Here is a 15,690-nt window from a genome sequence, read left to right as displayed (position 1 = left end):
AAGAAACAAGAAAAATTCAAGAAATTTCAGAAAAAAAAATCAAGAAAATTTTTGCCATGACCAAAACATGAATCAAAGTAACCATAGCTTCCAAAAGCTTAGGAAAATGATAATTAAAAATATCAAATCAACTCAAGCAAGATCTCCATATCCCATTTCTTGATCAAGAAAAACTCAAAAAAAATCACAAAAAATTCAAGAAAATGGATCAATTCAAAGCTTTGGTACCAATGCAAGAAAGCAAATGACCCACTCAAGACATGGAGTAGATAACATAGGTGTAGGTCACCATCCTAACATCTCATAAGGGAGAAGTCCACCATGGAAGCTTGGGCGTAAGAGCTCCAAGAAATATAATAGTCAAAATGATCAATAATTGTTGTATAATTCCCATGAGCCCTATGTATCCTATAGCCCAAGGCCCCCAAAGGCACACATGTAAATGACCCTAAGCCCAAGTGCCTAGGCCCCATCCCCCATGTGCATGTGACACCAAATCTACTTCATTACAATTCTACTCCGACTATGAGTTGAAAATAGGATGTAAAAGTGGCCAAATGAGCACGCCAAAATATGTGTTAAGTGGCAAGAAGCATGACGGCAACGCCAAGGAGTCTTCCTCAAGTGAGAACTCTAGTGAGTCACTTCACTAAGGAAAGAAATAAGAACTACCACCACCTTAGCCCATGGTTCTAAAAAATCACCAAATGAGTAGGCTTAGTCTTTTTTTTTATATCATACCTGACCACCTGAGAGTAGTAACTTATGCACCCAAGCAGGTGATAACATATTGTAATACCACACTTGACCATCATGTTACACTAAGGTAGGGTGATGGATCTTTTGTATCTCACATCCAATCATCTTGCAGTAGCCTATAATCATGGCACCAAGGGAAGGTGTTGAGATTTGTGATGCCTTGAGCACAAAAGGTATGCGTAGAGAAAGAAATCAAGAGGAGTGAGCCACATCATCCAGGCCACTTTATCGTACATGAGCTAGCAAAGCAAGTTATATCTCCCTCATATAAAAGGAGGACATTTCAAGCAATGTAATATATGGAGCACATTTCTCAAGTTTCCTTATGAGTGAAAGTTAATCTATCTTGCAACCTAATTAACTTGAGTCTAGCTGATAGGCCATGCCCTGTTGAAAATCAGTACGTGGCACCCGCTCTTTGATTTGACTATTTATAGGTGCTGGGCACGGGCTCACAATCTCCCAAAGACTAATGAGCATAGACTTAAGGACTACCTATAGAAATGGTTGGAGGTATTAATTGATGATCTCTATATATATTTGCAATGGTTGGACTATCTATCTTCCCTAAAAAAAGTGTTTGAGAGGTGTCAATTGTATCATGCATATCCTTCAACCCTTTGAAATGCCAATTTTGGGTAAATCATGTAGTAATATTGGGGAATATTGTGTCTAAAAATGGGATCACAGATGATTGTAAGGTAAAATTCATCTTAGAGTTGCCTACCAAAACTACAATGATTTATAGGACACATCGGCTAATTATGAAAGGTTTATCATGTGTTATGCTAATATTTCTGGCCATTGTACAATCTTTTGATTGTCTTTGAAGTGTTAGCATGTGTAAGATGAATTAAAGAGGCCATTAGCTCTAGTGTACCCATCTTGAGACCACCAAATTGGGAACTCCTATATCATGTGCATATCGATGCATCAAACTTCGCAATTGGGTGTGTTCTTGCATAGCCAGGGGAGCATAAATTGGATTAACCTAGCTAAATGAACCATAATTGGATTACCCCATCTCAATGAAGCCGAGATGAATTATCAAGCAAGAAGGACCAACCATGGTGTATACAGTGACAAAGTACAGACAACTAGTAAGTTCATCTTCTTTGTGGATCATCGAGCTATATTGTATCGGGTCAACAAGAATTGCATGATGGGCCAAATTATGTGTTGGTTAGTTTGAATTTATAGTCACAGCAGTAAGGAAATGATCACAAATGTACTAGGTGTGGCAGATCACATGTCGAGAATACCTAATGGAGAAGCTGACATGTGTGTTGATGATGAATTACCAGGTGCCGCTCTATTCAAATTGGATTTGTTACTAGAATGGAGTGAATAAATCTCCAAGTATCTAGCGTATGGATTTCCATAGGACAAGCAATAAACAAGGATAAGATGCGATGACTTATTAAGTTAGCCACACCTTATCAGTTAATCGCTAGTTAATTGTGTAAACTAGGCAAAGATCATGTGTTAAGATGGTGTGTTAGCAAGGAGGATTAATTGTTGACCATTCTGGAAGAGACTCATTATATGGAATCACTAGAGAGACCATTTTATGAGTGACATAATGATAAGAAAGATCTTACAAGTTGGATTATGGTGGCCAACAATGTTTGGTGATGCCATGTAATTTGTCAAAAACTGTGAGCTTTAACATTCCCCATGGACAAGACAGAATGCCATTAGTTTTGATCATTATGTAATAGCCTTTAAATAAATAGGGAATAGAATTTGCTGGACCCATTGGCCCACTCATGCAATAAACACAAGCTCGGTATATAATTTTGGCTAACTGACTCTTTCACAAAATGGGCCAAAGTAAAAGCTACCCGAAGGGCTGATGCCCGTACCATTTGCTAAATTTTTATACGATCATATCATATAAATTTTGGTGTCCCCTAGAGCTGGTCAACAAGCGATAAGGGTTCCCTTTTATCAACGAGGTCATTGAGCACCTGCTGACTGGATTTATTGTGGTACCAATCATCACCTTACTCCCTCAATCTAATGCTGGGCAGGTAGAAAGTACTAATAAAGTCCTTTGTAGTATCGTGAACAAGAGTGTGGAAGCTAACCGAAACGATTGGGAACACAAGTTAACAGCTACAATGTGGGCCTATAGGACCTCCTATAAGGTAGCCATGCGACAAATTCCTTTTTGTTTTGCCTACATAATTGAGGTAGTGATGACTATGGAATATTTGGTGCCCAACCTAAGGATAGCTGTAAAAGAACGTCTAAGAGAGAATGTTCTACTGAAATATTAGTTGAATTAGAAAAGCTCCATGAGACTATAGTAATTTCTTGACATGGCATGATCGTAGAAAAGCTTAGATGTAAACTATGGTTTGACCACAACCTGAAATCTAAAGAGCTACAAGGATATCTAGTGCTTATATACAGGGTTAGGACACATCGGCTAATTATGAAAGGTTTATCATGTGTTATGCTAATATTTCTCGGCCATTGTACAAGCTTTTGATTGTCTTTGAAGTGTTAGCATGTGTAAGATGAATTAAAGAGGCCATTAGCTCTAGTGTACCCATCTTGAGACCACCAAATTGGGAACTCCTGTATCATGTGCATATCGATGCATCAAATTTCGCAATTGGGTGTGTTCTTGCATAGCCAGGGGAGCATAAATTGGATTAACCTAGCTAAATTAACCATAATTGGATTACCCCATCTCAATGAAGCCGAGATGAATTATCAAGCAAGAAGGACCAACCATGGTGTATACAGTGACAAAGTACAGACAACTAGTAAGTTCATCTTCTTTGTGGATCATCGAGCTTTATTGTATCGGGTCAACAAGAATTGCATGATGGGCCAAATTATGTGTTGGTTATTGATTTTAATGGAGTTTGAATTTATAGTCACAGTAAGGAAATGATCACAAATGTACTAGGTGTGGCAGACCACATGTCGAGAATACCTAATGGAGAAGCTGACATGTGTGTTGATGATGAATTACCAGATGCCGCTCTATTCAAATTGGACTTGGTACTAGAATGGAGTGAATAAATCTCCAAGTATCTAGCGTATGGATTTCCATAGGACAAGCAATAAACAAGGATAAGATGCGATGACTTTTTAAGTTAGCCACACCTTATCAGTTAATTGTGTAAACTAGGAAAAGATCATGTGTTAAGATGGTGTGTTAGCAAGGAGGATTAATTCTTGACCATTCTGGAAGAGACTCATTATATGGAATCACTAGAAAGACCATTTTATGAGTGACGTAACGATAAGAAAGATCTTACAAGTTGGATTATGGTGGCCAACAATGTTTGGTGATGCCATGCAATTTGTCAAAAACTGTGAGCTTTAACATTCCCCATGGACAAGACAGAATGCTAGTAGTTTTGATCATTATGTAATAGCCTTTTAATAAATAGGGAATAGAATTTGCTGGACCCATTAGCCCACTCATGCAATAAACACAAGCCCGGTATATAATTGTGGCTACTGACTCTTTCACAAAATGGGCCAAAGTAAAAGCTACCCGAAGGGCTGATGCCTGTACCATTTGCTAAATTTTTATACGATCATATCATATAAATTTTGGTGTCCCCTAGAGCTGGTCAACAAGTGATAAGGGTTCCCTTGTATCAACGAGGCCATTGAGCACCTGCTGAGACTGGATTTATTGTGGTACACTATCAATCATCACCTTACTCCCTCAATCTAATGCTAGGCAGGTAGAAAGTACTAATAAAGTCCTTTGTAGTATCCTGAACAAGAGTGTGGAAGCTAATCAAAATGATTGGGAACACAAGTTAACAGCTACAATGTGGGCCTATAGGACCTCCTATAAGGTAGCCATGGGACAAATTCCTTTTTGTTTTGCCTACAGAATTGAGGTAGTGATGACTATGGAATATTTGGTGCCCAACCTAAGGATAGCTGTAAAAGAACGTCTAAGAGAGAATGTTCTACTGAAAGATTGGTTGAATTAGAAAAGCTCCATGAGACTAGAGTGATTTCTTGACATGGCATGATCATAGAAAAGCTTAGATGTAAACTATGGTTTGACCACAACCTGAAATCTAAGGAGCTACAAGGAGATCTCGTGCTTATATACAGGGTTAGTTCTTCCAAGCAGAAAAAACTGAAATATCGAGGGTTAGGACCATTCAAAGATGCAAAGCCCATGGCTCGCATTAAGGCCATCAATGGCATTGAGATGCAGAGCTACATAAATGTTAGAACACTTAAGAAATACTATGGGCCCTTAACCCAAGGCATGTTGGCACAGGCATGCAAAAAGAGACAAGAAAAACTGAAACAAGAAAGACTAGCAACTTTTTCTATTTTCACTGTTCTTTAATCTTTTTTCGATTATTGCCTTCTTTTTGGAGCTCTTTCAAGTCTTCCTTGGCTGTCTGCACACATTTCCTCCACCAACACCAATGCCATCTGTTCTAGCATCATAGTAGGAAAGGAGACCCCTCAAGATCTGTTGTACGAGGAATAAGGCTCACCATCTTCCTCAAGGGGAGATGACAAGACCCCCAAGAAAAAGTCTAAAGGGAAAACAAGGGAAAACCAAGTAGAAGGGTAGTAACCTTAGACCCCTCATGGATAAATGTCGAGGTACCATCATCACCCACACAAAGACAATGGAGAATAAGAAAGTGTACTTCTAATACCACTCCCAAGCTACATGCAATTGGTGCACGACTTTAAAGTGAAGGAAAAGTTGGAGCAAATAGGGCTTGGAAACATAGCTGAGGTGGTCTAGTGTCGAGTGTCAACACCGACTTATGTGCAAAGTTCCTAGCTTTGTACCAATAGGGCACAAAACGAGGCATGGTAATATGAGTCAATGCAGCCAAAATGCGCATGTTTATTACAAAAAGGTTGATCAAAGAGGCACTCCACTTGTCGGTGGGCCAAAATTCTCCCCCTTTTCTAAAAAGTTAGACGTTTTAGACATTTTTCCACCTCCAAATGTGAACAACAATGGACCAAAGTTCATAGCTCTCAAGGATCCCAAACTAGAGAAGGCTTGTAGGGTGGCATCCATGATCATGCAGGTGAAGCCAGCTGACTGATACTACATAGACATACATAAATATTATCACCTACATTGAAATGAACAGGATGATTGGACCAGCATGCTTGATCTTGAGACTTTACCCACCACTACCTCACCAAACATGATAATAAGGTTGTGACCCATACCTCCTCACCTAGATCTTAAGCCATGCTATTGGAGTCCCTTTGTTGAATGCTCTACCTGAAGAACCTAAAGTAGTCCCCATTGCACCGAAAAAGTTACAAAGAGTGCTAGCAAAAGGAACCACTGAGAGCTTTTTTCAACTCCCACACTAGCTATAATGAGCTAGCACTAGAAGAAGGCTAGATGAGATTAGGTATACAAGGCACCATCCCCAAACACAAAATGAAACAAAGACACGAACTAAAGGTCTTGGCTTGCCTCTTGGTAGTCAATGGTCTTTTCTTAAATGTGGCTTTGGACACCTTATCTTGACAGCTCTTGTCTCTGACACCTTTCTGATTCAGACAGCTCCTAAACCCCTTCAGACCCTTTTTCTGATTCATACTGTTCTGATCCTAACACTTCTTGCTTTAACCAGTTTTTGATTTAGTTAGTAGACACCATCCCCAAACATGAAATAAGCACTAGCCTAAAGGTCTTGACTTGCCTCTCTCTTCATCTCAATAGTCTTCGCTTCCTCATCTCTCATACTAACACTTCTAGCTTCAAGCAATGTTGGTTTAGACAATTCACTTCTTGACACTTCGTCTGCTCCTGCTTCATCAGCTCTCTTCTTGACTCTGCCTAACTTAATCAGCTCCTCTGACTTAGTCAGCTCTTGATTTCTAATAGCTTTGAACTGACTCTTCCTACTTTAGATAGTTTCGTTTGAGTTATCTTTCCTCTTGACACTTCTTACTTATCTCAACATTGATCACTAAGTATTGATCCAGATGCTTCCTCCTTCAGTTAGTTCTCATCCTGTCAGCTTTGTTTCTTCACTTCTTCTAGCTCTGTGATTCAGACATCACTGATTTAGTCAGCACTCTTCCTGACACCTCTTCCTTTAGTCTACTTTGATTCAGCACCACTCATTCTGACACTAATTCTTTTGTCAACATTGGTTCAGTCAATACTCAATTCTGAAATCTCACCTTGACACTTCCTTATTAGCCGCCGCAGTACTGATCCTATCTTTTCCTCCTATTAGCATTGGTTCAGATAGTACTAATCCAAACGCTTCCTCTTTCAATCAGCTCTACATCTTGACACTTCCTTATCAACTAGCACTGATCGTGCCACTTCCTCCTATCAGCACTAATTCAGTCAGCACTGATCCTGCCACTTCCTCCTATTAGCACTAATTTAGTCAGCACTGATCCAAACACTTCCTCTTTTAATCAACTCTACATCTATCAGCAATGATCCAAACACTTTCTCTTTCGATTAGCTCTACATTAATCATTCACTGATCATCTCTTTCGATTAGCTCTACATTAATCATTCACTGATCCAGTCAACACTAAATCAGACACTTCTCCTTTCAATCATCACTGATCCAGTTGACACTAAATTAGACACTTCTCCTTTCAATCAACTTTGTATCTATCAGCACAGCAGTCAGTAATGATTAAAACGCTTCTTTCTTTCAATCATTTCTTTATTCTATTAGCATTGATCAAGTCACCACTGATTCATACACTTTCCCTTTTAATTAGCTCTGTATCTGTTAGCACTGATTCTGATAACTCTTGATCTAAGAGTTCTAAACTAACTTTCTTTTGATAGCTCTGATCTGTAAGCTCTTTCTTCAAATAGTCTAACTTAATTCAGCACCTAATCTGACCATCCTAGCTTCAACTAGTTCTTCCTTAGATAATTCCTAGGAGACTTACTACTAACAAATCTGACTTAGATAACTCCTAATTCAGACACCTCCTGATTCTGACCAGTCCGCCTTGATTTAGTCAGTCCTCCTCCTGACTCATCTTACTGTAGTCAGCACTACTTCAAATGCCTTCCTGATCCATACACCTCCTAATCTAAATTCTTTCTTGCTCTGACAAGTTACAAGATTTCCTCTCTCTAGACCCTCTTCGCATGCCGAACTGCTCCACTCTTTCCTTTCATCTGACACCATTCAACTAGCTCCACTCATAAAGACAACCAATAAAAAACCACAAGCAGCTAAGTATTTCCTGACCTAATAGCTCCTAACTCATAAAAAACTCAACAATCCACATGCTACTCTCCCAAGCTTGACATTCTTAATAACAACTCAGAAGCAATATTCAACATGAAATAGAAAGACTCTCAGAGAAGCTAAATAAACATGAAGGCACTCGATACTCATCGATTAGAGGATAGCAAGATAGATAGGACATAAGATTCAACCAGACAACATAATGTTCTTTCAAATTCTATCATACTTGTTGCATTTCTTTCACTGACCCCACTAACCCTCTCACCCCCGAGGAACCACTAGTGGATGGCCAGGTTGAAGCCGATCCTATGCCACACATGAGCACAACGACAGCGGGTCCTATAATCAACCCCATCTTGGATCTCTCAGCCCTGGAATATAAGCAAATTATAATAGGTAGGAATGAGGTAAGCCCTTCTACAGAGATTACCCCGTTCAACCCAACCACTCCCCCTATAAGCTGAAGCTTATGCCGTAGAGATGAAGCCGTCTAATGTACCATACCCTTTAGTGGGTGACTGGTGAGATAACACAAAAATAGGAAACATGGAGCATTAAGGATGAGACCTTATGGATGTGGTAACAAGAGGTTTAAGGGTAGCCAAAACCCATGGTTGGGTCGCATATTTTCTCGAGATATATTTGGTCAATAGGAGAGGAAGTTCTTTGTGTATTTTTGGCAAGGGAAGTTCTTTATGCATGTACACATGTACACAAGAACTTCTTTGATGGAATTTTTATTTTGTCCAAGTCTAAAATCTTTTATCCTTCCCTTTCATGATGAGATAAACTCTCAATAAACTCATTCAAACTTGATCTTTGAGACTTATGTTTTTGTAGAAGAACCCATCTTTCTTTTCCAATCATTGTGGTTATCTAGTTATTATCTTCATCTAGTGTATTTGATATAGAAATAGAAGTAATCGACGAAGCAGGGTGATGAGAATGTAACATTGTTTGTAATAATGTATTAGAAAATGATACATACAGATAAGAGATACACATATAATAGAAGATAAAGAAGAAAGGTAATAGAAGACAAAGAAGAAGATGGTACTCAATGTACTTGTTTTCAATGAATAGTATAGAGTCTTTTACGAGATGTTATATGTAATAAATGAGTTTTCAATAGAGATTTTATCCCAATTTTCTATAAAGATCTTAAGTACAATCCCTGTCATATTTGGAAAGTACTATTGAGATATTTTAGGATATTTATCTCTATACTTTTATACTAAGAAATAATAAGTGATAAATAGGAAACTTCCATTACGGATGCCTTTCTCTTATTGGTCTAGGACTCTTCTCTCTCTAGAATGAAATGGCCCAAAAATGACCTCACAATTCCCCTAATGCCATGGATGCACAATGGCTAAGATACGTCTAAGCCACTAAAGTTCATGAGGAGTTTTCTAAGAACTGGGAGGATGAGTTACACCGGATAATGTTACAAACCTCACAAGAGCTAGTTATGAGCCAAAACCCTCCTAAGCTCACAAGATCAACAAGAAGGAAGCAAAACAAAGCTTTGGTTGGAACAAGAAGCAAAAAGAGCTTTGGCAATAAAGGAGGAGAATGACGAGGAGCCAAAGCTAGATTTGTGCGAAAGGTTCCCAGCCATTTCAAATCCTTTGATGTTGATGAGAGGAGAGTAGTTCACCTATAGGCACAACATTTGATGAGTGATCAAACAAGAACCTCATATGATGGACTTGCAAATGTGAAAGAGGTAGATATTGTAGAGCTGAGTGAGGACCCCAAACCTGTCTTCATCATTGCCATGGACCTCTCCCTATAGGAAGAAGAGGGATTGATAACTCTTTTAAAGAGTTTAAGGATTGCTTTACTTGGAACTATAAAGACATGAAGGGAGTGCCACTATAAGTGTTACAGCACACCACCCCTATCATATAGAAGGTTCAAGGTCGGTCAAGTAGAGTCCCTACTAAAATAATGAGCATTTATAAAGGAGGAAATTGATAAACTCGTTGCTGTGGATTTCATTTACAAAATTGAGTATATGGATTGGGTATCTCCAATTGCAATTGTGCCCAAGAAAAATGAAAATCTTCGTGTGTGTGTGTGTGTGTGTGTGTGTGTGTGTGTGTGTGTGTGTGTGTGTGTGTGTGTGTGTGTCGACTTAAAGAAGATGAATGTGAAAATGAATCTTCGTGTGTGTGTGTGTCGACTTAAAGAAGATGAATGTGAAAATCCGTAGGAGACCATTACCCATTGTCATACCACAGAGCACATTTTGGAGAGGGTGGCAAGCATAGATGCCTACAATGTTTTGGATGGATTCTTTTAGAATACAACCAAGTATCTAATATTGCACCTGAGGACCAACATAAAACTACTTTCACCCACCACATGGGAAACTTTTGTATATAAGGTCATGACCAATGCTCTCACAACCTTCTAAAGACTAATGAGCATACCTTTAAGGGTTACCTATAGAAATGGTTGGAGGTATTTATTAATGATCTCTATATATATTTACAATGGATGGATCATCTAGCTTGCCTGAAAAAGGTGTTCGAGAGGTGTTAATCATATCATGCATATCCTTGTTCGAGAGGTGTTAATCATATCATGCATATCCTTGAACCCTTTGAAATTCCAATTTTAGGTAAAGCATGGAGTAATATTGGGGCATATTGTGTCTAAAAATGGGATCTCCATAGATTATTGTAAGGTAACACTCATCCTAGAGTTGCCCACTACCACCTGCCAAAACTACAAGAGAGTAAAATGATTTATAGGACATGCCAGCTATTACGGAAGGTTTATCATGTGTTATGCTAATATCAAGTGTGATAGGTAGAGGCCTGAATCCCACTCCACATAAGATCTCTAAGAGCCAAAAGCCTCATCTTTAGAAGAATGCTAAAAGAACAAGGATACTATGAAAAGAATAGGAAAATATGGCCACCCATGTCATGAAATCATATGGCAAAGCCTTCTTTGTAAAAACCTTGTTAGCAACAATAAAACCACCCCAATGACCACGACCGAACTAGCCATGAAAAGTGGTAACATAAATAGAAGGTAGAAATGGGTCTCGATCATGCACACCACTCTACCACATCGAAAGGAACAAAGCAGGTCTGGGTGCCCACAAGACAAGACCCAACTTAAGACTTGAGCTCACTAAGTCAACCATCGAGGCTAAGACTCGGTGGGAATGGAGACAGAAGTTAATAACCACGAAACATGGGAAGCCACAAGAACCTTCCCAACTCGATGCCATAAGAACCTTCCCAACTCGATGCCACAAGAGATGCCAAGAAAACTTGGGTAAAACAAGTGAATTACTTGATTTCCTACCTCAAAGGGCAAAGCTGTTATAACACACCAACAAGACCACATGTCCAAGGAAAAGTTCATGTAAGAGCCTACTACATAGAGTGGTTCATTCAATGGATGAAGCAAGAGTTGCTATGTTCCAGAAAGGAGCTGCAAAAGTTCCACCAACATGCTCACTCTACATCAAGAGCTTCGTCCAAATATTCTTGGGCCTACCCCATGGAGTATCAAGCTAGGAAATCACAATGATTTTACACAACATGCATGTTGGAGGATTAACTAACTTAACTACCTCTATGACAAACTCACAATCAACCATGATTCTACAAAATCACAGTTGTGATTCTGTAGAATCACATCACATAACTTCTTCCCATCATCACCTTGGAGGGCTAGAATCAATTACAAAATACATTAAGACCTTGTTTAAACCCCCCAATGGCCAGTCCCTCAGTGTCTTGTCACCGTGATTCTCTAGTGTAATCACAACCATGATTCTCCACCTGCATAATCTTGCCCCAAAAACCATTATGAATATCCTCTTTTCTGAGCCCTAGCAATGTTATATGCCTGGAAATGAATGAATCACATCCCTTTTGACACTTTCACTTGACGTGATTGTCTAGCAATCATGTATAGCTATGATCATGACCGTGAGAATGCCATGATCACACTGATCGTTGTGTCATGATCATGGTAAAATTTTCCATACCAATTATATTGTGCCACGTGTTAAATTTATGATCACAACCCCGTGAGAATTCCATGATCACACCGATCATTGTGCCATGATCACGGTAAAATTTTCCATACCAATTATACTATGCCACGTGTTAAAAGCTATGATCATGACCGTGAGAATTCCATGATCACACCGATCATTGTTGTGATCACAATAAAATTTTCCATACCAATTATATTGTGCCACGTGTTAAAAGCCTTAATCCGTGATCCCCTTGGCTTTAAATAGGCAACTTTTTCTATTTTCATTGTTCTTCAATCTTTTTTTTATTATTGCTTTCTTTCTGGAGCTCTCCTCTTGCCTAGTCTTCTTTGGTTGTTTGCACACATTTCCTCCACCAGTACCATAGGTGGTCTAGGTTGGGTCAACATGGCATTATGTGCAGAGTTCCTAGCTTTGTACCAAATAGGGTACACAACAAGGCATGGTAACAAGAGTCGATGAAGCCAAAATGTCCGGTTTATTAAAGAGGCACTCCACTTGTTGGTTGGGCCAAAATTCTCCCCCTTTTCCAAAAAGTTTGACTTTTCAGACATTTTCCACCTCCCAACATGAACAACAATGGAGCAGAGTTCATAACTCTCAAGGATCCCAAATTGGAGAAGGCTTGTAGGGTGGCATCCATGATTATGCAAGTGAAGCCAAGTAGCTGCTGATACTGCATGGACACACATAAATATTATTGCTTGCATCATCTGGATGAACAGGATGATTGGACCAGCTTTCTCTGTCGAGACTTTACCCACCAATACCTTACCAAACATGATAGTAAAGTTGTAAACCCATACCTCCTCACCTAGATCTTAAGCCATGCTATTGGAGTACCTTTATCAAATGCTCTACTTGAAGAACCTAAAGTAATCCCCATGGTACTAAAAAATTTACAAAGAGTACTAGCAAAAGGAACCGCACTACCCCTCGAAGATACCAAGCACCTCTGGTGGCACAAATTGGTGTAAGCTCTTTAGAGCAACCCCCAAAGAAGTGGGTCAAGAGCACACCTCTCTACCCTCTTTTGTTTCCCCGACTACATCCACTCATGCTAAAGGCGACAAAAGCACCCAAATAGAAGCCCCAAGCCCACCACCACCATCTTTTATAGCCCCACAAGAACCAACTATCCTTGAAGTGCATGATATCGATCGATTGAACATGCCACCCAAGAGCCCACTATATCATATGAAGGACAAATCCTCCCACCTAGCCTACCTCTCCCACACCATCAAATCCCATTCATTCCACTGAGGGAGTCGACGGACACATTCGAGCGGGAGGACCTCATTGCATGAGTACAAAACCACACCTCCCTTTAATCCTCCTCTTCCAAAAAGCATGCAAGAGATACCATTGCCATAAGCTCTAGAGAGGACGCAGACATTGAAGCTAAGTGAAAAAAACGAGAGGCCTCCTAGAGTGATGAAGAGCCCTACAAGACACTCTTCATGTAGGTGTAAGAAATGGATGCCCAAAATAAAGAGGGTGGTAGTTCATGAGTTGGAGAAGGGCCTCTAGCACTGCTTATATGCCCAATCATGTAGAGGAGTACCTGAAGCAAAGGGAACGGCACAACTATGAGATGCAGTCCTATGTGTCTGACCTAAATATCATCTCCACCTAGATGATAGAGTGAAACTTTCACATGCAAGCCTCGGCCAATTGCGTATTGAAAAAACATGCAAGTGTCACTATAAAGCTGAATACGTAACTGATGGGTAGAGATGGATCGGCTCACAAAGGATGTGAGAAGGAAAAAGGCCAACACAACTCTATCCCAATAGGTGTAATAGCTTCTCCATCATCTCCAATCCCATAGACACAAAGCCATGGAAGAAAAGGCTCGCAACATACAGTTGCAAGCCTTTTCTTCCATGGCTTGCAACATATAGTTGCAAATTCAAGTGGAAGGCAGTGGCCGACGAACTGCAGGCTATGGTGAATAACTAAGTGCAGGATCCAAGCTAAGTTCTCTAATGTAATCAATAATGTAATCAATGATCACCAAGCACTAGAGCACCGTTTGTAAGAGAAGGAAAAAGAGTTAAAGGCCACTGAAGTATGGTTAAAGGCACACATGGAGGTGTTACAAAGACAGTTGGAACAAGACAAAGATATCTATGAAATCAACTATGATAACTACGACATCCACGTCAAGGACCTCAAGGGGCAACACTACAGGATCTCTAAACTAAAAAGGTGACTATGTTGGCTAGCCACCAAAAGTCATCTCTCATCTTAATGAGCAGATTATGGATGTCCACCCGTGATGACAACATGACTAGAAGCTACGATGGGTTTGCTGCAACAAAGAAGAATGGCCCACTCCTTCAAAATCTCCAACTCCAACACGCTCGCCACCCCAAAGGGAGCTACAGATTACCCACGCTCTATAAGCTTAAGAGGCTTGCCTCATTGACCTTCACCCCAATAGCTACGGACTGCAAGTAGAATCCTCTATATCGGAAGAAGATGATACTTATAGTAAGCTTGTGGGATAGGGCAGACCCATTGGCTGGCCTTCTAGTGGTTCCTTGGGTCCCTCACCAAATTTTCTCCCTACTTTTTCTTCACTAACACTCTTTATGCTAATACAATATTAACTTAAGTGAGGAACTAACACAGGGTGACTTAGCACTGATTCAACAAAACACTACATGATATGTTGACCCTACCATTATTATGGCTATATTTACAAGGTCTTTCAAACTCAATGAGGCTCAATCCATGTACATATACCCCCTACACCCTATAGTGCTAGATTTTTTATCATGATGCAGGGTACTAATTAATTCTACTAACTTGAGCAGCCCATTTGCTTAATGAAACCATCTATTCCTAAATCTTTTGTAGCTCCCATTCCTAAACTCCAAGAAATCTTAACTTGGATACTCACACATGGCTAGGTAGAAACTTGGGACACCCACGAACACCTTCTATTACATAATAGTAAACTTTATTATCCTTATGGCATTCAAGACCTTTTTGATATTATTTGTGCACACCTACATCTTTATTAACCAACATTAGTATATGACTTTGACCAAGTGCACATAGAATATCCCACATTCCTTGAGGAGGAAGGTTTACATGGTTTACATGATTTCTTCATCACCAAAAAATCACCGTCGCCTTCCAATGATGGGAATGGAGACAAAAGGGATGATGTACATGACAACACCTACCTAGTGTTTAGTCCTATAACTTCTTATTTATGTAACCCTGCACTAACCCGAAAAGATTTTCCTGACTCTTCTTTCGATCTTTCCAACCCTCTTGCCCCCCGAGGAACCACTAGATGGCCAGCCACCAGAGGTCGAGGCTGATCATATGCCACACATGTGCATGACAATGGCGGGTCCTATAATTGACCCCATCTTGGATCTCCCAGCCTTGGAATATGAGAAAATTATAATAGATGGGAATCCACTTTTTAAACATCATTTAATGAGGTAAGCCCTTCTATATATTTCCCCGTTCGACCCAACCGCTCCCCCTACAAGTTGAAGCTTATGCCACAGGGATTTAGTCGTCTAATGTACCATGCCCTTGAGTGGGTGATTGGCAAGATAACACAGAACTAAGGCACATGGAGCAATATGAGACCTTATGGTCTCATGTGGCAAGAGGTTCAAGGCTATCCAACCCGTGTGGTTGGCTGGCGGA

The sequence above is a fragment of the Cibotium barometz genome, chromosome 2 (assembly GCF_041138505.1).
Source record: "Cibotium barometz isolate CiBa-2024 chromosome 2, ASM4113850v1, whole genome shotgun sequence".
NCBI lineage: Eukaryota > Viridiplantae > Streptophyta > Polypodiopsida > Cyatheales > Cibotiaceae > Cibotium > Cibotium barometz.
This window is presented reverse-complemented; position numbering follows the sequence as displayed.